Below are 23,697 nucleotides of genomic sequence, written 5' to 3'. Positions count from 1 at the left end.
TTTCTCATTGGAATTGTTTCATTTGTTGTTGTTGTTGTTATAACAATTTTTATTTATTTAGCTGAACAATTGTTCTATGCTTTATTGTTCAATTTCAATTAAAACATTTTAACGAATACACGTTGGAAGCGATTCAAATCTTTGAAGTTCTCGTCCTTGCATTTTAGAATGTACAGCGCGAGCGGTTCATACTTTGATGGTGTCACGTGGTAATGCTCCACAGTGAATGTTGAACTGAAGCTTGGCTTTTAAAAAAAAAAAAATGAGGAGAGGTTTTCCCGTTATTTTATCTGGCAACAGACTTCATTCCTTGTGAAAGGTTTCAGTTTGGTGTTGTAACAACTTCACCCAACTGTTTTGTGGTCAGAAATAAGTATAATATTAAAAACTTTTTTTTTTTAAACACACGCTTTCATGCAATGTACCGTGCTGGTAATGGAATAGCTCCACGACTCGGGGAAGTGGCCATGAAGCTCGCCACGACGTAAGGGGGCCGTGGTCATTTACAGCCAACGTCAGTTGAGCGTGGACAGTTAGAGCCAAGCCGAAACGTAACGAATAAAAAATAATGTTTAAAAAAATATATTATTTATGTTGGAATCTAGTTATCGTCATCGGTATGACATTGGTATACCAAGTATGCAGTCGAGACCACATTGGGAAGTGGGTTACAATCGAGTTACAAGATTTGAGGATATAACAACAACAACAGACAGAGTGAGTTCAATAAAATATATAATTGTAATAATAGAATCTAGTTATCGTCATCGGTATGACATTGGTATACCAAGTATGCAGTCGATACCACATTGGGAAGTGGGTTACAATCGAGTTACAAGATTTGAGGATACAACAACAACAGACAGAGTGAGTTCAATAAAATATATATTTTTTATAATAGAATCTAGTTATCGTCATCGGTATGACATTGGTATACCAAGTATGCAGTCGATACCACATTGGGAAGTGGGTTACAATCGAGTTACAAGATTTGAGGATAAAACAACAACAGACAGTGAGTTCAATAAAATATATAATTGTAATAATAGAATCTAGTTATTGTCATCGGTATGACATTGGTATACCAAGCTTGCAGTCGAGACCACATTGGGAAGTGGGTTACAATCGAGTTACAAGATTTGAGGATACAACAATAACAACAACAGACAGAGTGAGTTCAATAAAATATATAATTGTAATAATAGAATCTAGTTATCGTCATCGGTATGACATTGGTATACCAAGCTTGCAGTCGAGACCACATTGGGAAGTGGGTTACAATCGAGTTACAAGATTTGAGGATACAACAATAACAATAACAGACAGAGTGAGTTCAATAAAATATATAATTGTAATAATAGAATCTAGTTATTGTCATCGGTATGACATTGGTATACCAAGCTTGCAGTCGAGACCACATTGGGAAGTGGGTTACAATCGAGTTACAAGATTTGAGGATACAACAATAACAACAACAGACAGAGTGAGTTCAAGATTTGAGGATACAACAATAACAACAACAGACAGAGTGAGTTCAATAAAATATATAATTGTAATAATAGAATCTAGTTATCGTCATCGGTATGACATTGGTATACCAAGCTTGCAGTCGAGACCACATTGGGAAGTGGGTTACAATCGAGTTACAAGATTTGAGGATACAACAATAACAATAACAGACAGAGTGAGTTCAATAAAATATATAATTGTAATAATAGAATCTAGTTATTGTCATCGGTATGACATTGGTATACCTAGTTTGCAGTCATACCACATTGGGAAGTGGGTTACAATCGACTTACAAGATTTGAGGATACAACAATGACAACAACAACAACAGACAGAGTGAGTTCAATAAAAGCGTGTGAAAAGGGAGAACACCTCTTCTCGTATTTTGGGACTGGCAAAGGAGGAGTTCCCACGACTCTCATTAAAACAAAAAAAATAAAAAATGTAACTCGCAATCGCAATATCTGTCCGAATAATGGCCAATGAGATGTTCTCCCCAAATCGTTCAGCCCTGGCGCGTGGTCGTCTGGGATATGCTGCGGTGCGCCGCCTTTGCCGCGCTGTGTGACGTGCGGTGTGACGTGCGGTGTGACGTGCGGTGTGACGTGCGGTGTGACGTGCGGTGCTCGCTGTCTTCCCCCAGGACTTGCAGAGCTACGGGGAAGATGGGCGGTCGAAAAGCATGAGTGAGCGGTGACGTCACAGCACCGCCACGGCCACGGCCACGTTCAACACCATCACCACATTCAACACATTCAACACCATCACCACACTCAACACCATCACCACATTCACCACATTCAACACCATCACCACACTCAACACCATCACCACATTCACTACATTCAACACCATCACCACACTCAACACCATCACCACATTCACCACATTCAACACCATCACCACATTCAACACCATCACCACATTCACTACATTCAACACCATCACCACACTCAACACCATCACCACATTCACCACATTCAACACCATCACCACATTCAACACCATCACCACATTCACCACATTCAACACCATCACCACACTCAACACCATCACCATCACTACATTCAACACCATCACTACATTCAACACCATCACCATCACTACATTCAACACCATCACTACATTCAACACCATCACCATCACTACATTCAACACCATCACCACACTCAACACCATCACCACATTCACCACATTCAACACCATCACTACATTCAACACCATCACCATCACTACATTCAACACCATCACCACATTCAACACCATCACCACCATCACTACATTCAACACCATCACCACATTCAACACCATCACCATCACTACATTCACCACCATCACCACACTCACCACCATCATCACCATCACCACATTCACCACCATCACCACACTTACCACCATCATCACACTCACCACATTCAACACCATCACCACCATCACCACATTCACCACCATCACCACATTCAACACCATCACCACCATCATCACATTCAACACCATCACTACATTCAACACCATCACTACATTCAACACCATCACCACACTCAACACCATCATCACCATCACCACATTCAACACCATCATCACCATCACCACATTCACCACCATCATCACCATCACCACATTCACCACCATCATCACCATCACCACATTCACCACCATCATCACCATCACCACATTCACCACCATCATCACATTCAACACCATGACCACCATCATCACGTTCAACACCATCACCACATTCACTACATTCAACACCATCACCACATTCACTACATTCACTACATTCAACACCATCACCACACTCAACACCATCATCACCATCACCACATTCAACACCATCATCACCATCACCACATTCACCACCATCATCACCATCACCACATTCACCACCATCATCACATTCAACACCATGACCACCATCATCACGTTCAACACCATCACCACATTCACTACATTCAACACCATCACCACATTCACTACATTCACTACATTCAACACCATCACCACACTCAACACCATCATCACCATCACCACATTCAACACCATCATCACCATCACCACATTCACCACCATTATCACCATCACCACATTCACCACCATCATCACATTCAACACCATGACCACCATCATCACGTTCAACACCATCACCACATTCACTACATTCAACACCATCACCACATTCAACACCATCACCACATTCACTACATTCAACACCATCACCACACTCACCACCATCATCACCATCACCACATTCACCACCATCATCACATTCAACACCATGACCACCATCATCACGTTCAACACCATCACCACATTCACTACATTCAACACCATCACCACATTCAACACCATCACCACATTCACTACATTCAACACCATCACCACACTCAACACCATCATCACCATCACCACATTCAACACCATCATCACCATCACCACATTCACCACCATCATCACCATCACCACATTCACCACCATCATCACATTCAACACCATGACCACCATCATCACGTTCAACACCATCACCACATTCACTACATTCAACACCATCACCACATTCAACACCATCACCACATTCACTACATTCAACACCATCACCACACTCAACACCATCATCACCATCACCACACTCACCACCATCATCACATTCAACACCATCACCACACTCACCACCATCATCACCATCACCACACTCACCACCATCACCACATTCACTACATTCACCACCATCACCACACTCACCACCATCATCACACTCACCACCATCATCACACTCACCACATTCAACACCATCACCACCAACACCACCATCACCACCATCATCACATTCACTACATTCACCACCATCACCACATTCACCACCATCATCACATTCAACACCATCACCGCCATCATCACATTCAACACCATCACCACATTCACCACCATCACCACATTCACCATCACCACCATCACCACATTCACCACCATCACCACATTCACCACCATCACCACATTCACCATCATCACCACACTCACCACCATCACCATCACACTCACCACCATCACCATCACACTCACCACCATCACCACACTCACCACCATCACCACATTCACCACCATCACCACATTCACCACTACTACCACCACTACCACCACTGTCGTATTCACCACAGCCACTACCACGTTCACCACCACCACCACCACCGTTGCGTTCTCTACAGCCACTACCGTGTTCACCACATTCGCCACATTCACCGCCACCGCCTCTGCTGCGTCCTCCACAGCCCACTTGCCGTATCCACCGCATTCACCACAAAAACCACAACCACCACCGCCACCAATTCCTGAGCGTTCGTGCGTTTGTGTGCGCATCGTGGTTGTTTTACACATTCATGCCCGTGTGTGCGTGCGCGTGTGTGCGTGTGTGCGTGTGTGTGCGCGTGTGTGCGCGCGTGCGTGTGCGCGTCTCTCACGGCCCTCCCATTCCACAGAGTCTGTCACCTCAACCAATGTCAGTGACAGTGAGACTAGCCAGCGTAAGTGGCACAACTTTTCGCCCTCAATATTTTTTTCCCCCCCACCACCACCACCACCACACGCAGCGCGTCTCTCGTGCGCGCGCGCGTTCTCGTTGCGTCTGTGCGTTAGCGCGGTAGCGGTTAGCGCTACGAACCCGGCGGCCCCCGGGTTCGATTCCCGCTGCCCTGTCCCCTGGCGGGGGAGTCTCCCGAGGCAGCTCGGCCCTGCCCCGCTGTTTTACCGCTCCTGTAAGAGCCACCGCGTGTCACGTGACGACGGACAGTTGTGTTTGTTTGACCTCCCGGTTGCCGAGCGTTTAACCTTCGCTGTTGGCGCGCGTGCGTGTGTGTGTGTTGGCGTGCGTGTGTGTTGGCGTGCGTGTGTGTGTGTTGGCGTGCGTGTGTGTTGGCGTGCGTGTGTGTTGGCGTGTGTGTGTGTTGGCGTGCGTGTGTGTTGGCGTGTGTGTGTGTTGGCGTGCGTGTGTGTGTTGGCGTGCGTGCGTGTTGGCATGCGTGCGTGTTGGCGCGCGTGTGTGTTGGTGTGCGTGTGTGTTGGCGTGTGTATGTGTGTGTTGGCGTGCGTGCGTGCGTGTGTTGGCGTGTGTGCGTGTGTTGGCGTGCATGCGTGTTTGTGCGTGTGTGCGTGTGTGTGCGTGTGCCTGTGTGTTTGTGCGTTGTTCCAGCTGGGAGCCAGGACGAGTACATCCTGTCCTACGAGCCCGTCACTCAGCACGAGCGTGAGTCCTTACGACACGCGCACACACACACACATAGATACTCACACACGCACACACACACACAGATACTCACACGCGCACACACACACATACATAGATACTCACGCGCGCACACACACATACATAGATACTCACGCGCATGCACACACACATAGATACTCACACGCATACACACACACATACATAGATACTCACGCGCACACACATACATAGATACTCACGCGCGCACACACACATACATAGATACTCACACACGCACACACATAGATACTCACACGCATACACACGCATACACACACACACACATAGATACTCACACGCGCACGCACACACACATAGATACTCACACACGCACACACACATACATAGATACTCACACACGCACACACATAGATACTCACACGCGCACGCACACATATATAGATACTCACACGCGCACACACATATATATACTCACACGCGCACACATACATAGATACTCACACGCACACACACATACATAGATACTCACACGCACACACACTTACATAGATACTCACACGCGCACGCACACAGACATAGATACTCACACGCGCACGCACACACACATACATAGATACTCACGCACGCACGCACACACACATACATACTCACACGCGCACGCACACATATATAGATACTCACACACGCATGCACACACACGTAGATACTCACACGCGCACGCACACATACATACTTAGATACTCACACGCACACACACACATACATAGATACTCACACGCGCACGCACACACATAGATACTCAGACACGCACGCACACACACATAGATACTCACGCACACACACATAAATACTCACACACGCACACATAGATACTCACACACACATAGATACACACACACATAGATACTCACGCACACACACATAAATACTCACACACGCACACATAGATACTCACACACACATAGATACACACACACATAGATACTCACACACACACACATAAATACTCACACACGCACACATAGATACTCACACACACATAGATACACACACACATAGATACTCACACACACACACATAGATACTCACACGCACACACACATAGATACTCACACGCGCACGCACATAGATACTCACATGTGCACGCACACACATAGATACTCACACACGCACGCACATAGATACTCACACACGCACGCACACACACGTACATACTCACGCACACACACGTACATACTCACACGCGCACATATGCAAACACACACGTACATACGCACGCAAACCTATGTTTAAAACATCCGTCATTCGTTAATTGTGCGTGCGTGTATGTGTGTGCGTGCGTATGTGCGTGTGTGCGTGCGTGTGTGTGTGCGTGTGTGCGTGCGTGTGGGTGGGGAGCGGTAGTGTATCGGTCAGCGCTACGCTGCGCTATGAACCCGGCGACCCGAGTTCGATTCCCGCTAACGGCCAACACCGGTGACGATTATCTGAACCGGTCCCGGGCCTCCCCTAGGTCGACTCAGCCTCAAATGAGTACCTGGTGCGGTGTGTAAACATCGCCACTGGGGAAGACAAAGGCGGTCGGGCGTGGTGCTGGCCACCCACCCCCTCGTGTGCCGTGCCGGCCTCCATAGGTGCTGCTCGCTAACAGCACTTGCCCCTACAGTCTGTTAAGGCTACACGGGGGATCTTTGTCTCTTTGTATGCGTGCAGTGCGTTACACCAGACCTGTCATCATCCTGGGGCCCATGAAAGATCGAATAAATGACGACCTCATCTCCGAGTTCCCCGACAAATTCGGCTCCTGCGTCCCTCGTAAGTGTCGCCCGGCTGTGAGGTTGTGAGTTAGGGCGACTGTGAGTTGGCACGGCTGTGAGGTTGTGAGTTGGGGCGACTGTGAGGTTGTGAGTTAGGGCGACTGTGAGTTGGCGTGGCTGTGAGGTTGTGAGTTGGGGCGGCTGTGACTTCGCACGGCTGTGAGGTTGTGAGTTGGGGCGATTGTGAGGTTGTGAGTTAGGGCGACTGTGAGTTGGCGTGGCTGTGAGGTTGTGAGTTGGGGCGACTGTGAGTTAGGGCGACTGTGAGGTTGTGAGTTGGCACGACTGTGAGTTGGCGTGGCTGTGAGGTTGTGAGTTAGGGCGACTGTGAGTTGGCACGGCTGTGAGGTTGTGAGTTGGCACGGCTGTGAGTTGGCGTGGCTGTGAGGTTGTGAGTTAGGGCGATTGTGAGTTGGCACGGCTGTGAGGCTGTGAGTTAGGGCGACTGTGAGTTGGCACGGCTGTGAGGTTGTGAGTTAGGGCGACTGTGAGTTAGGGCGACTGTGAGGTTGTGAGTCGGCACGGCTGTGAGTTGGCGTGGCTGTGAGGTTGTGAGTTAGGGCGACTGTGAGTTGGCACGGCTGTGAGGTTGTGAGTTAGGGTGATTGTGAGTTGGCGTGGCTGTGAGGTTGTGAGTTAGGGCGACTGTGAGTTGGCACGGCTGTGAGGTTGTGAGTTAGGGTGATTGTGAGTTGGCGTGGCTGTGAGGTTGTGAGTTGGCACGGCTGTGAGGTTGTGAGTTAGGGCGACTGTGAGGTTGTGAATTAGGGTGACTGTGAGTTGGCGTGGCTGTGAGGTTGTGAGTTGGCACGGCTGTGAGGTTGTGAGTTAGGGCGACTGTGAGGTTGTGAATTAGGGTGACTGTGAGTTGGCACGGCTGTGAGGTTGTGAGTTGGCACGGCTGTGAGTTGGCGTGGCTGTGAGGCTGTGAGTTGGCGTGGCTGTGAGATTGTGAGTTAGGGCGACTGTGAGTTGGCGTGGCTGTGAGGTTGTGAGTTAGGGCGACTGTGAGTTAGGGCGACTGTGAGGTTGTGAGTTAGGGCGACTGTGAGTTGGCGTGGCTGTGAGGTTGTGAGTTGGCGCGGCTGTGAGTTGGCGTGGCTGTGAGGTTGTGAGTTGGGGCGATTGTGAGTTGGCGTGGCTGTGAGGTTGTGAGTTGGGGCGGCTGTGAGTTGGCACGGCTGTGAGGTTGTGAGTTGGGGTGACTGTGAGTTGGCACGGCTGTGAGGTTGTGAGTTAGGGCAACTGTGAGTTGGCACGGCTGTGAGGTTGTGAGTTAGTGTGATTGTGAGTTGGCGTGGCTGTGAGGTTGTGAGTTGGGGCGATTGTGAGTTGGCACGGCTGTGAGGTTGTGAGTTAGGGCGACTGTGAGGTTGTGAGTTAGGGCGACTGTGAGTTGGCGTGGCTGTGAGGTTGTGAGTTGGCACGGCTGTGAGGTTGTGAGTTGGCACGGCTGTGAGGTTGTGAGTTAGGGTGACTGTGAGGTTGTGAATTAGGGTGACTGTGAGTTGGCGTGGCTGTGAGGTTGTGAGTTGGCACGGCTGTGAGGTTGTGAGTTAGGGCGACTGTGAGGTTGTGAATTAGGGTGACTGTGAGTTGGCACGGCTGTGAGGTTGTGAGTTGGCACGGCTGTGAGTTGGTGTGGCTGTGAGGCTGTGAGTTGGCGTGGCTGTGAGTTTGTGAGTTAGGGCAACTGTGAGTTGGCGTGGCTGTGAGGTTGTGAGTTATGGCGACTGTGAGTTAGGGCGACTGTGAGGTTGTGAGTTAGGGTGACTGTGAGTTGGCGTGGCTGTGAGGTTGTGAGTTAGGGCGACTGTGAGTTGGCTTGGCTGTGAGTTGGCGTGGCTGTGAGGTTGTGAGTTAGGGCGACTGTGAGTTGGCACCGCTGTGAGTTTGCACGGCTGTGAGGTTGTGAGTTGGCGTGGCTGTGCTGTGAGTTGGCACGGCTGTGAGGTTGTGAGTTAGGGCGACTGTGAGTTGGCGTGGCTGTGAGGTTGTGAGTTAGGGTGACTGTGAGTTGGCTTGGCTGTGACGTTGTGAGTTGGCATGGCTGTGAGGTTGTGAGTTAGTCTCCGTCTCTCTCTCCATTCCCGTCTCCCTGTGTCTCTCCCCGTGTCTCCCCGTGTCTCTCTCCCCGTGTCTCTCTCCCCGTGTCTCTCTCTCTCCATTCTCCTGTCTCCCTGTGTCTCTCTCCCCGTGTCTCTCCCCGTGTCTCTCTCCATTCTTCTGTCTCCCTTGTCTCTCTCCACGTGTCTCCCCGTGTCTCTCACCGTGTCTCTCTCCCCGTGTCTCTCCCCGTGTCTCCGCGTGTCTCTCTCCCCGTGTCTCTCTCCCCGTCTCTCCCGGCTCCCCGTGTCTCTCTCCACCCGTGTCTCTCTCTCCCCGTCTCCCCGTGTCTCACTCTCCCCGTGTCTTTCTCCCCATGTCTCTCTCCCCGTGTCTCTCTCTCCGTGTCTCTCTCTCTCCATCTCCCCGTGTCTCTCTCCACCCGTGTCTCTCTCTCCCCGTCTCCCCGTGTCTCTCTCCACCTGTGTCTCTCTCCCCGTGTCTCCGCGTGTCTCTCTCCACCCGTGTCTCTCTCTCCCCGTCTCCCCGTGTCTCTCTCCACCCGTGTCTCTTTCTCCCCGTCTCCCCGTGTCTCTCTCCACCCGTGTCTCTCCCCGTCTCCCCGTGTCTCTCTCCACCCGTGTCGCTCTCCCCGTCTCCCCGTGTCTCTCTCTCCCTGTCTCCCCGTGTCTCTCTCCACCCGTGTCTCTCTCTCCCCGTCTCCCCGTGTCTCTCTCCACCCGTGTCTCTCTCCCCGTCTCCCCGTGTCTCTCTCTCCCTGTCTCCCTGTGTCTGTCTCCACCCGTGTCTCTCTCTCCCTGTCTCCCCGTGTCTCTCTCCACCCGTGTCTCTCTCTCCCCGTCTCCCCGTGTCTCTCTCCACCCGTGTCTCTCCCCGTCTCCCCGTGTCTCTCTCTCCCCGTCTCCCTGTGTCTCTCTCCACCCGTGTCTCTCTCTCTCCCCGTCTCCCCGTGTCTCTCTCTCCCCGTGTCTCTCTCCCCATCTCCTCTTGTCTCTCTCCACCCGTGTCTCTCTCTCCCCGTCTCCCCTGTATCTCACTCTCCCCGTGTCTCTCTCCACCCGTGTCTCTCTCTCCCCGTCTCCCCGTGTCTCTCTCTCCCCGTCTCCCCGTGTCTCTCTCCACCCGTGTCTCTCTCTCTCCCCGTCTCCCCGTGTCTCTCTCTCCCCGTGTCTCTCTCTCCCCGTCTCCTCTTGTCTCTCTCCACCCGTGTCTCTCTCTCCCCGTCTCCCCGTGTCTCACTCTCCCCGTGTCTCTCTCCACCCGTGTCTCTCTCTCCCCGTCTCCCCGTGTCTCTCTCTCCCCGTCTCCCCGTGTCTCTCTCTCCCCGTCTCCCCGTGTCTCTCTCTCCCCGTCTCCCCGTGTCTCTCTCCACCCGTGTCTCTCTCTCTCCCCGTCTCCCCGTGTCTCTCTCCACCCGTGTCTCTCTCTCCTCGTCTCCCCGTGTCTCACTCTCCCCGTGTCTCTCTCCACCCATGTCTCTCTCTCCCCGTCTCCCCGTGTCTCTCTCTCCCCGTCTCCCCGTGTCTCTCTCTCCCTGTCTCCCCGTGTCTCTCTCCACCCGTGTCTCTCTCTCTCTCTCCCCGTCTCCCCGTGTCTCTCTCCACCCGTGTCTCTCTCTCTCTCCCCGTCTCCCCGTGTCTCACTCTCCCCGTGTCTCTCTCCACCCGTGTCTCTCTCTCCCCGTGTCTCACTCTCCCCGTCTCCCCGTGTCTCTCTCTCCCCGTCTCCCCGTGTCTCTCTCCACCCGTGTCTCTCTCCCCGTCTCCCCGTGTCTCTCTCCACCCGTGTCTGTCTCTCTCTCCCCGTCTCCCCGTGTCTCTCTCTCCCCGTCTCCCCGTGTCTCTCTCCACCCGTCTCTCTCTCTCTCTCCCCGTCTCCCCGTGTCTCTCTCTCCCCGTCTCTCTCTCTCCGTCCGCGCCGCCTAGACACGACGCGCCCCAAGCGGGACTACGAGGTGGACACGCGCGACTACCACTTTGTGGCGACGCGCGAGCAGATGGAGCGGGACATCCAGGAGCACAAGTTCATCGAGGCGGGGCAGTACAATGGCCACCTGTACGGCACCAGCGTGCAGAGCGTGCGCAACGTCGCAGAGAAGGTGCCCCCGCACGTTTTGCTAGAGCCAACACCGTCGCCGCCACCACCACCGCAGCCATCGTCAACACCACCACAGCAGCTATCGTCAACACCACCACAGCCATCGTCAACACCACCACAGCCATCGTCACCACCACCACAGCCATCGTCACCACCACCACCATCGTCACCACCACCACCACAGCCACCACCACCACAGCCATCGTCAACACCACAGCCATCGTCAACACCGCCACAGCAGCCATTGTCAACACCACCACCACCACAGCCATCGTCAACACCACCACCATCGTCACCACCACCACAGCCATCATCACCATCACCACCACAGCCATCGTCAATACCACCACAGCCATCATCACCACCACCACAGCCATCGTCACCACCACCACCATCGTCACCACCACCACCACAGCCACCACCACCACAGCCATCGTCAACACCACCACCACAGCCATCGTCAACACCGCCACAGCAGCCATTGTCAACACCACCACCACCACAGCCATCGTCAACACCACCACCATCGTCACCACCACCACAGCCATCATCACCATCACCACCACAGCCATCGTCAACACCACCACAGCCATCATCACCACCACCACAGCCATCGTCACCACCACCACCATCGTCACCACCACCACCACAGCCACCACCACCACAGCCATCGTCAACACCACCACCACAGCCATCGTCAACACCGCCACAGCAGCCATTGTCAACACCACCACCACCACAGCCATCGTCAACACCACCACCATCGTCACCACCACCACAGCCATCATCACCATCACCACCACAGCCATCGTCAACACCACCACAGCCATCATCACCACCACCACAGCCATCGTCACCACCACCACCACCACAGCAGCTATCGTCACCACCACCACCACCGTCACCACAGCCATCGTCACCACCATCGTCTCCACCACAGCTATTGTCATCACCACCACCACAACCACCACCACCACAGCCATCGTCAACACCACCACCACAGCCATCGTCAACATCATCACCATTACCACCACCACAGCCATCGTCACCATCACCACCACCACAGCCATCATCACCACCACCACAGCCATCGTCACCACTACCACCACAGCCACCACCACCACCACAGCCATCGTCACCACCACCTCACTCACCACCACAACCACCGTCACCACCGCAACCAAACACCACCACAACCAAACACCACCACCGCCATCACCATCACCGCAAGTTAATCGAGGCGAGGCGGGGTGGGGGGGTGGGTGGTGGTGGTGCAGTACAGCAGCGGCCGCCTGTACTGCAGCAGCGTGCTGACCCTCCGCAGCTATCACCAGGTGAAGGCCCGCCACCACTCAGCTGCTGTGAGGCTCTCTCTCAGAAGCGGCCGTGGCGATCACGAATGATAGCGGGCGCAGCCAGGAGGCGGCCTACCGTGATCGCGGGCGGTAGCCGCGTGCGGTCTGAACGCTCGACGTTGGTTCTAAATGCGGAGTGTAAAACCGTGGAGGACACGGAGAGAAATCCACGCGGCCACGGGTGAGGGAGACGCACCCGGCAAGGTCGACAACATCTCCATGGGGCGAGAGAGAGAGAGAGACACGCAGACTGCAAATGTACAGCAGCACTAGCAGGCATCGTCAGGGTCGGGGTAAAACCCACGACCTCCTGTATACCAGGCGAGGTAGTCAACATCTCATAGCCACCGTGATGATGATGATGAGAGAGAGAGACGCAGACTCCACATATACAGCAGCAGCAGCAGGCATCGTCAGGGTCGGGGTAGAACCCACGACCTCCTGTATACCAGGCGAGGTAGTTAACATCTCCTAGCCATCGTGATGATGATGATGATGAGAGAGAGAGACGCAGACTCCACATATACAGCAGCTGCAGGCATCGTCAAGGTCGGGGTAGAACCCACGACCTCCTGTATACCAGGCGAGGTAGTTAACATCTCCTAGCCACCGTGATGATGATGATGATGAGAGAGACGCAGACTCCACATATACAGCAGCAGCAGCAGGCATCGTCAGGGACGGGGTAGAACCCACGACCTCCTGCGTATTAGACGAGGTAGTTAACATCTCCTAGCCACCGTGATGGTGAGAGACAGCCGCAGACTCCAACTATACAGCGGCAGGCATCGTCAGGGTCGGGATGGAACCCGCGACCTCCTGCGTACCAGGCGAGGTAGTCAACATCTCATAGCCACCGTGGTGATGATGATGATGATTATAAGAGAGACGCAGACTCCACAAATACAGCAGCAGGCATCGTCAGGGTCGGGGTAGAACCCGCGACCTCCTGCGTATTAGGCGAGGTAGTCAACATCTCATAGCCACCGTGATGATGATGAGAGAGAGACGCAGACTCCACAAATGCAACAGCAGCAACAGCCTCCGGCAAGGGTCGGGGATGTAACCCGCGACCTCCTGCGTACCAGGCGAGGTAGTCGACATCTCGTCACGGCGGTGTGCAGGGCAAGCACTGCATCCTGGACGTGTCGGGGAACGCCATCAAGCGGCTGCAGATAGCACAGCTCTACCCGGTCGCCATCTTCATCAAGCCGAAGAGCATGGAGAACATCCTGTGAGTGAGCACGCACGACACAGACAAAGATCCCCCGTGTAGCCTCTAACAGGCTGCAGGGGCAAGTGCTGTTAGTAGCGAGTAGCAGCAGCACCTGTGAAGGTAGACAGACAAAGGTCCCCCGTGTAGCCTCTAACAGACTGTAGGGGCAAGTGCTGTGAGTAGCGAGTAGCAGAAGCACCTGTGAAGGTAGACACAGACAAAGATCCCCCGTGTAGCCTCTAACAGGCTGTAGGGGCAAGTGCTGTTAGTAGCGAGCAGCACCTGTGAAGGTAGACACAGACAAAGGTCCCCCGTGTAGCCTCTTAACAGGCTGCAGGGGCAAGTGCTGTTAGTAGCGAGTAGCAGCAGCGCCTGTGAAGGTAGACACAGGCAAAGGTCCCCCGTGTAGCCTCTAACACACTGCAGGGCAAGTGCTGTTAGTAGCGAGTAGCAGCAGCACCTGTGAAGGTAGACACAGACAAAGGTCCCCCGTGTAGCCTCTAACAGGCTGCAGGGGCAAGTGCTGTTAGTAGCGAGTAGCAGCAGCACCTGTGAAGGTAGACAGACAAAGGTCCCCCGTGTAGCCTCTAACAGACTGTAGGGGCAAGTGCTGTGAGTAGCGAGTAGCAGCAGCACCTGTGAAGGTAGATACAAACAAAGATCCCCCGTGTAGCCTCTAACAGGCTGTAGGGGCAAGTGCTGTTAGTAGCGAGTAGCAGCAGCACCTGTGAAGGTAGACACAGACAAAGGTCCCCCGTGTAGCCTCTAACAGGCTGTAGGGGCAAGTGCTGTTAGCGAGCAGCAGCTGTGAAGGCTACCGGCACTGTGGCACACGAGGGGGCTGGGTGGCTACCGGCACCACGCCACGCCCGGCCGCCTTTGTCTCTCCCCCAGTGGCGACGTTTACGACACACCACACAGCAGCAGGTAACTCATTTGAGGCTGAGTCGACCTAGGGGGAGGCCCAGGGCCGTTTTAGATAATCGTCAGCGGTGGTTGTTGGCCGGGTCGCCGGGTTCGTAGCGCAGCGTAGCGCTAGCCGCCACACACGCCACGCACGCCCTGCCAGGCTCACTCCGCCGCTGCACACCACTGGGTTTGTTGCACGGCTCTCTGTGTCTTCCCATTCGCCATTCGCGAAGAGGCATTGCCGCCGCCCTCATTTTGGTCTTTCCGTTTTTGACGAACGGGGAAAAAAATGAACCCTCCGGGGAGAAGCCTTCTCCCGTCCGCAAATCCACACCTCCCATTGGCACGCTCGGCTACGCACGGTGCGAAAGAAGTTCATCGCGCGCACGCACACACACACATGCACACACACACACACGCACGCACACACGCACGCACGCACACACGCACGCACGCACGCACACACACACACGCACACACACGCACACACACACACGCACGCACACACGCACGCACGCGCACACGCACACACGTGCACACACGCGCACACACACGTGCACACACGCGCACACACGCGCACACACGCGCACACGCGCGCACACGCGCGCACACGCGCACACACACGCACACACACGCACACACACACGCACACACGCACACACACACACACGCACACATAAGCGCGCAGCTATGCGTTCCCTTCTGACGGCTCGTGTTCCCTCCGGTCTGTAACCATTAACTTCCTCCCCATCCCTCTCATCTCTCCCTCCCATGCCCTCCCCTCCTTCCTTCCTACCTCATCGCTCCAACCCATCCCTCTACTCCACTCCCTCCACTCTCTCCCTCCCTCTCCTGCTATCCCCCTCCTCCCATCCCTCCTGCTCCCACCCACCCCTGTGCCCGCAGAGAGATGAACAAGCGTCTGAGTGAGGAGCAGGCACGCAAGGCCATGGAGAGAGCTCTGAAACTGGAGCAGGAGTTTGGAGAATTCTTCTCTGGTGAGGGCTCGGCTAACGCTCACCGCCCCCGCTCACCGCTCGCTCACCATCTCGTTCAACTGCCCACCCACTCACTCACTCACTCGTCATCTCACTCACCATCTCACTCACCCACTCACCATCTCATTCAACTACCCACCCACTCACTCACCATCTCACTCACCATCTCACTCACCCACTCACTCACCATCTCACTCACCATCTCACTCACCATCTCATTCAACTACCCACCCACTCACTCACCATCTCACTCACCCACTCACCATCTCATTCAGCGACCCACCCACTCACTCACCATCTCACTCACCTACTCACCATCTCATTCAGCGACCCACCCACTCACTCACCATCTCACTCACCCACTCACCATCTCATTCAGCGACCCACCCACTCACTCACTATCTCACTCACCCACTCACCATCTCATTCAACTACCCACCCACTCACCATCTCACTCACCCACTCACCATCTCATTCAACTACCCACCCACTCACCATCTCATTCAACTACCCACCCACTCACTCACCATCTCACTCACCCACTCACCATCTCATTCAACTTCCCACCCACTCACCATCTCATTCAACTACCCACCCACTCACTCACCATCTCACTCACCATCTCACTCACCCACTCACCATCTCATTCAACTACCCACCAACTCACTAACACACTCACCATCTCATTCACTCACTCACTCACTCACCCATCCCACTCACCCACTCACCATCTCATTCAACTACCCACCAACTCACCCGCTCACCATCTCATTCACTTCCTCACCCATCTCACTCACCCACCCACCATCTCATTCACTCATCCTCTCGCTCGCTCTTGCCAACGGGGGTACCCGGTGCCTCTCACCTGGTCATGTGGTCACCAGTGAATCCTGTGTGTGTGTGTGTGTGCACGTGTGCGTGCGTGCGCGTGCGTGTGTGGGCGTGCGTGTGTGGGCGTGCGTGCGTGTGTGGGGGCGTGTGTGTGGGCGTGTGCGTGCGTGTGTGTGGGCGTGCGTGTGCGCGTCTCTACTCATGGCTCACAACCGATTGCTCCTGCACGGCTTAAGTCGATGTTCTGGTCGCCCTCAGCCGTGGTGCAGGGCGACACGCTGGACGAGCTCTACAGGCAGGTGAAGACGGTCATCGACGACTCCTCAGGACCCTTCGTGTGGGTGGCCTCACGCGAGAAGCTGTGAGAGAGGCAGAGGAGAGAGGAGAGAGAGAGAGCGGCAAGATGGAGAGGACACGGGCAACCGGTGCCTCTCTCACTCCGGCCTCCACTCTCACCACCACCACCACAGCCATCATCGCCACCACTTCAGCCGTCACCACCACCACCACCACAACCGCCACCACCGTCACGGCCATCATTATCACCACCACAACCACCGCCACCACCGCCACAGCCATCGCCGCCACCGCCCGTACCCCCGAGCGACTCTCGGCGAGCGACGGAGACCCAAGCCGAGACCTCCGTAGCTGCTGCCACAGCCGCCGCTGCTTCCCGAGATGAAAACGACGGGCGGCGAATGTGGACGCGGCACGCACGCCCCCGCGGGGCTTCGCCGCGAGACGCCGAGCGGCAGCGGCCCCGGCGCAGGAGCTGAGCGAGCGGCGGCGGTGGATGGCGGCGGTGGCGGTGGTCGTCACGGCGGTGGCAAGACGGCCGGTGGCCCGGGGTTCGAACGACGCCGCGGGGGGGGCGACGCCGCGGAAAGGACGCTGGGGTTGCGACGCCGTGAGGGGCGACGCTGTGCGGGGTGACGCTGCGGGGATGGGCACCGGGAGAGGGGCGACGCTGTGCGGGGTGACGTTGGTGCGGGGTGACGCTGTGCGGGGTGACGTTGGTGCGGGGCGACGCTGTGCGGGGTGACGTTGGTGCGGGGCGACGCTGTGCGGGGTGACGCTGTGCGGGGCGACGCTGCGGGGATGGGCACCGGGAGAGGGGCGACGCTGTGCGGGGTGACGCTGTGCGGGGTGACGCTGTGCGGGGTGACGCTGTGCGGGGTGACGCTGTGCGGGGTGACGCTGTGCGGGGTGACGTTGGTGCGGGGCGACGCTGTGCGGGGTGACGTTGGTGCGGGGCGACGCTGTGCGGGGTGACGCTGTGCGGGGCGACGCTGCGGGGATGGGCACCGGGAGAGGGGCGACGCTGTGCGGGGTGACGCTGTGCGGGGTGACGCTGTGCGGGGTGACGCTGTGCGGGGTGACGCTGTGCGGGGTGACGCTGTGCGGGGCGACGCTGCGGGGATGGGCACCGGGAGAGGGGCGACGCTGTGCGGGGTGACGCTGTGCGGGGCGACGTTGCGGGGATGGGCACTGGGAGAGGGGCGACGCTGTGCGGGGTGACGCTGTGCGGGGTGACGTTGCGGGGATGGGCACCAGGTCGCGATTTCTCAGCGGGCCTTCTCGGGAAAACTAAAAACTAAAAAAAACACGGAAAAAAATTCTACATATATATTTTTCTTTCCCTCTATCGAAAAAAAGATTTCCCCGGCGAACGTAAACGCCGAGGGCCGTTTATTGTCACCGTAACCCTTTCCCGTTCCGTACGACGTACGTACGTACGTGTAGCACATCATCAGTTGTTCATTTCGGTTCCGATGACGTACGTACGTGTCTGTTGCGATGACGTACGTACGTGTCTGTTGCGATGACGTACGCATCTGTTGCAATGACGTACGTGTCTGTTGCGATGACGTACGTGTCTGTTGCAATGACGTACGTGTCTGTTGCAATGACGTACGTGTCTGATGCAATAACGTACGTGTCTGTTGCAATGACGTACGTGTCTGTTGCAATGACGTACGTGTCTGTTGCAATGACGTACGCACGTGTCTGTTGCGATGACGTACGTATCTGTTGCGATGACGCACGTACTGTCTGTTGCGATGACGTGCGTACGTGTCTGTTGCGATGACGTGCGTACGTGTCTGTTGCGATGACGTGCGTACGTGTCTGTTGCGATGACGTACGTACGTGTCTGTTGCGATGACGTACGTGTCTGTTGCGATGACGTACTGCTGCTACTTAGGCCTCTCTCTCTCACGGAGGCGCTCACTCGTGGGCGTCTCCAAACGGGAAAGGTGGCACGCGACTACCTCCCTCCGCTCCACGCTGCAACGCGGAGGGAGTGGAGGGAGGGGTGGGATTGGAAGGGAGTGGAGGTAGTGGAGGGAGGGAGTGGAGGGAGAGGGAGTGGAGGGAGGGGTGGGATTGGAAGGGAGTGGAGGTAGTGGAGGGAGGGAGTGGTGGGGGATGGGGGGGAGTGGAGGAATGGGATTGAAGGGAGTGGAGGTAGTGGAGGGAGGTAGTGGAGGGAGGGAGTGGAGGGAGAGGGAGTGGAGGGAGGGGTGGGATTGGAAGGGAGTGGAGGTAGTGGAGGGAGGGAGTGGTGGGGGATGGGGGGGAGTGGAGGAATGGGATTGAAGGGAGTGGAGGTAGTGGAGGGAGGTAGTGGAGGGAGGGAGTGGAGGGAGAGGGAGTGGAGGGAGTGGAGGGAGGGAGTGGAGGGAGAGGGAGTGTAGGGAGGGAGGCGAGGTTAGGATGGCCACAACAAATTGTTGTTGTTGTTGTTGTTCACGCTCGGGGGTCCAGCCCACCCACAGCAAAGACAAAGATCCCCCGTGTAGCCCGTAACAGACTGCAGGGGCAAGTGCCGTTAGCGAGCAGCGCCTACGAAGCCCACCGCTGTGGTCACGCGAGGGGTTGGGTGGCCAGCACCGCGCCCGGCCGCCTTTGTCTTCCCGGTGTCGATGTTCACTCCGCACCGCCGCACCTGGAGCCACCCCCGCCTGCCTCACTCCCTCCGGCTTCGGTGGCTGCACCGAAGCCGCTGCTACTGCCGCTGTCAATGGGGAAGAGATGGAAATGATGATGATGAAGATGATGATGATGAAGATGATGATGATGAAGATGATGATGAAGAGGAGGAGGAGGTGGAAGTCGCGAGGGAGAGGATCGCCCGACTCGTTCCGTGCTCTGCGTGAACTTTGCTGGGTTGGGGGTCACCCGACAGCAGCGCTCGCCACGGTCCGTGGTGGTGGTGGTGACGGTGACGGTGGTTGTGGTGACGGTGGTGGTGGTGACGGTGGTGGTGGTGGTGGTGACGGTGGTGGTGACGGTTGTGGTGGTGGTTGTGACGATGACGGTGGTGGTGACGATGACGGTGGTGGTGACGATGACGGTGGTGGTGACGGTGGTCGTGGTGGTTGTGGTTGTGGTGACGGTGGTGGCGTTTATTGGTGTGTGTGTGTGAACACGTGGGCGCTTGAGCCGTGCGAGGTGCGCACGAGACTCGTTGGCTCGCGGAGTGCCCTACGCGTTGCCGTACCCATCCCGACCACCACCACCACCACCGTCTCCCTCCTCACCGCGACCGACCGGGTGAGAAAATTTCTCGCGAACGAGGGGGAAAAGAAAAAAAAAGGAATAAGCGGTGGTAAGGGGAGTGGAATTGCTCTCTCTTTTTTATATATAAAACTCTATATTTAACAAACGGACAAAAAAATTAGTTTGATTGAGGGGGGGAGGGGGGTGTGTGGAAACAAACGTATATATATTGAAACAAAAAAAAATCCTATATTCATGATATATATTATTATTATAATACGGTGATCGAATGTGTACAGTTGCACGCTCTGTCAAAATAAGAGCCCTCCCCTCTCCCCTTCCTCGCCCTTTTTGCACACACACACACACACCCCCATCGCCCGTCGTGAATGACGAACGTTCCGCGGGACGTCCGCGAAACGTCGGGCCCCGGGGAGACTTTTGTTTTGACGCGTTTGAAAGGATTCGCCGCAGCTTTTGCCCGCCCTCGCCCGCCACCAAATCGCGCGGTGGACAAACGCTGAATCCTCCACACACACACACAGAGACAGAGAGAGAGCGAGAGACAAGGGCTAGTGATTGTTTACGCATGGAATAAATATATAGAGATACATCCCTCCCTTAGAATAATACACACGGTGGTAAGGAGGAATGCTTCCGCCGTACTCCCCTAACTCCTCCCCACACACACATTATATATAAACAATGCGTTACTTATATTCGGTGATGGTGAAGGGTTTATTTTTGCAACGGTGTCGTTCTGTTTTTTTTTGGGTTGTGAGGGGGGTATGGGTTGTGAGGGGTATGGGTTGTGAGGGGTATGGTGGGTTGTGAGGGGTATGGGTTGTGAGGGGTATGGTGGGTTGTGAGGGGTATGGGTTGTGAGGGGGTATGGGTTGTGAGGAGTATGGGTTGTGAGGGGGTATGGGTTGTGAGGAGTATGGGTTGTGAGGGGTATGGTGGGTTGTGAGGGGTATGGTGGGTTGTGAGGGGTATGGTGGGTTGTGAGGGGTATGGTGGGTTGTGAGGGGTATGGTGGGTTGTGAGGGGTATGGTGGGTTGTGAGGGGTATGGTGGGTTGTGAGGGGTATGGTGGGTTGTGAGGGGTATGGTGGGTTGTGAGGGGTATGGTGGGTTGTGAGGGGTATGGTGGGTTGTGAGGGGTATGGTGGGTTGTGAGGGCTATGGTGGGTTGTGAGGGCTATGGGTTGAGGGCTATGGGTTGTGAGGGGTATGGTGGGTTGTGAGGGGTATGGTGGGTTGTGAGGGGTATGGTGGGTTGTGAGGGGTATGGTGGGTTGTGAGGGGTATGGTGGGTTGTGAGGGGTATGGTGGGTTGTGAGGGGTATGGTGGGTTGTGAGGGGTATGGGTTCGTCTTCATACCGGCAAAGGGTGACCCACGGTCGCATTCCCCCTCCCTCCCCACCCCCTCCACCCCCCCCACCCACCTCACCACCTCCACCCCCCCACCCACCCCCCCCACCACCTCCCCCGCACCACCCCCCCACCACCTCCCCCTCTTCTCGCGTCTTCCCCCCCCCCCCCCCCCGTATCATCGCAACGGCCTCTTCAGTCTCTCCGCTGAGCCCACTGAATCGTCAGTCCACTACTCCACCCACTAGTCATCCACTAGTCACCCACTACTCCACCCACTAGTCATCCACTACTCCACCCACTAGTCATCCGCTAGTCACTCGCTAGTCACCCACTAGTCACCCACTACTCCACACACTAGTCATCCACTAGTCATCCGCTAACCCACACACTAATCATCTGCTAGTCACCCGCTAGTCATCCGCTAACTACACACGAATCATCCGCTAGTCATCCGCTAACCACACACTAGTCATCCATTAGTCGTCCGCTAACCCACACTAATCATCCATTAGTCATCCGCTAGTCATCCGCTAACCCACACACGAATCATCTGCTAGTCATCCGCTAACCCACACACTAGTCATCCGCTAACCACACACGAATCATCCGCTAGTCATCCGTTAACCACACACTAGTCATCCACTAGTCATCCGCTAACCACACACCAATCATCCGCTAGTCACCCGCTAGTCATCCGCTAACCACACACTCATCATCCGTTAGTCATTCGCTAGCCATCTGGTAGCCATCAGCTAATCATCATCCACTAATCATCATCCACTAATCATCTGCTAACACTGTAAAAAAATAGTTTTCTTGTCCCTGGGCTGTGTTATTGTTTAATTGCTGATGCCTCAGAAAGTGGCTATTGTTATTATTCCCCACAAACTTTGCATTTGTGACCAGGGCAGTGATATATTTATAAATGTACCTATCGTCAATGAGAAAAAAACGGAGCGAATTTTGCGTCCCTCCTTCGCGTCAAATCCTGGTCACAAAAGCAAAGTTTGCGGGCAATAATAATCATAACAACAGTGGCCACTTTCTATACTCCGTTTGGCATTAGCAATGAAAGAATAGCACTTACTACCCAGGGTCAAAAATCGCGTTACACAGCGAAATCGTGCGCTGATCGTCCGCTCATCATCCGCTCATCATCCGCTAAAACCACCGCGCCACGCCACACACACGCACACAGGGCCACACACACGCACACACGCCGCCGTAAGTTATCACCGTACAAGTCGAGGCAACATTCTCTCAGGATCACTTTTATCTTGTTTCCCTCTCTCCTGCCGTTCCGTTTCGCCCCCTACCCCACCCCCTACCCCACCTCGTGTCGAGCAGCTCAAGTCAACGGTAGTTCGGGGAATGAACGCGCGTGGGTTGCGTTGTCACGTGGGTTGCGTTGTCACGTGGGTTGCGTTGCCACGTGGGTTGCGTTACCACGTGGGTCGCGTTGCCACGTGGGTCGCGTCGCCACGTGGGTTGCGTCGTCACGTGGGTTGCGTCGCTTCGACCTGAGGCCCGTTCGAGTTCGGTGGTGGCGCGATGAGAGAGGAGTCTCATCCCACCGCCACCCACTGCCCCTTTCTCCGTCCAGTTTTACCGATGCATTTCAACGACAGCCCCCGTTCCCGTTTCGATGACGTACGTCGTCAGTCCACGCGCGGGAAGGGTGGAGGGTGGAGGGTGGTGGGCACGCGAACACGTGCTCTGGCGATGTGTGCGCATTGTCCTGTGGAACCGATTGGGCCCTCCCACCAGAGCTATTGGCATCGTCTCTGCATCAGTATTAGA

The 23,697-nt window shown here is 55.0% G+C and overlaps 1 pseudogene; it reads left to right on the top strand.

Moving 5' to 3' along the window:
• Nucleotides 1–19,383, top strand: part of LOC116956764 (disks large homolog 4-like) — a 57,499-nt pseudogene extending 38,116 nt beyond the window's left edge.
• The last annotated feature ends 4,314 nt before the right edge of the window (nt 19,384–23,697 follow it).

The sequence above is a fragment of the Petromyzon marinus genome, chromosome 67 (genome assembly GCF_048934315.1).
Source record: "Petromyzon marinus isolate PM22_M1 ecotype Great Lakes invasive population chromosome 67, UKy_Petmar_22M1.pri1.0, whole genome shotgun sequence".
Lineage (NCBI taxonomy): Eukaryota > Metazoa > Chordata > Hyperoartia > Petromyzontiformes > Petromyzontidae > Petromyzon > Petromyzon marinus.
Note: the sequence above shows the minus strand (reverse complement) of the source record. Positions and strands in the feature narration are given on the sequence as shown.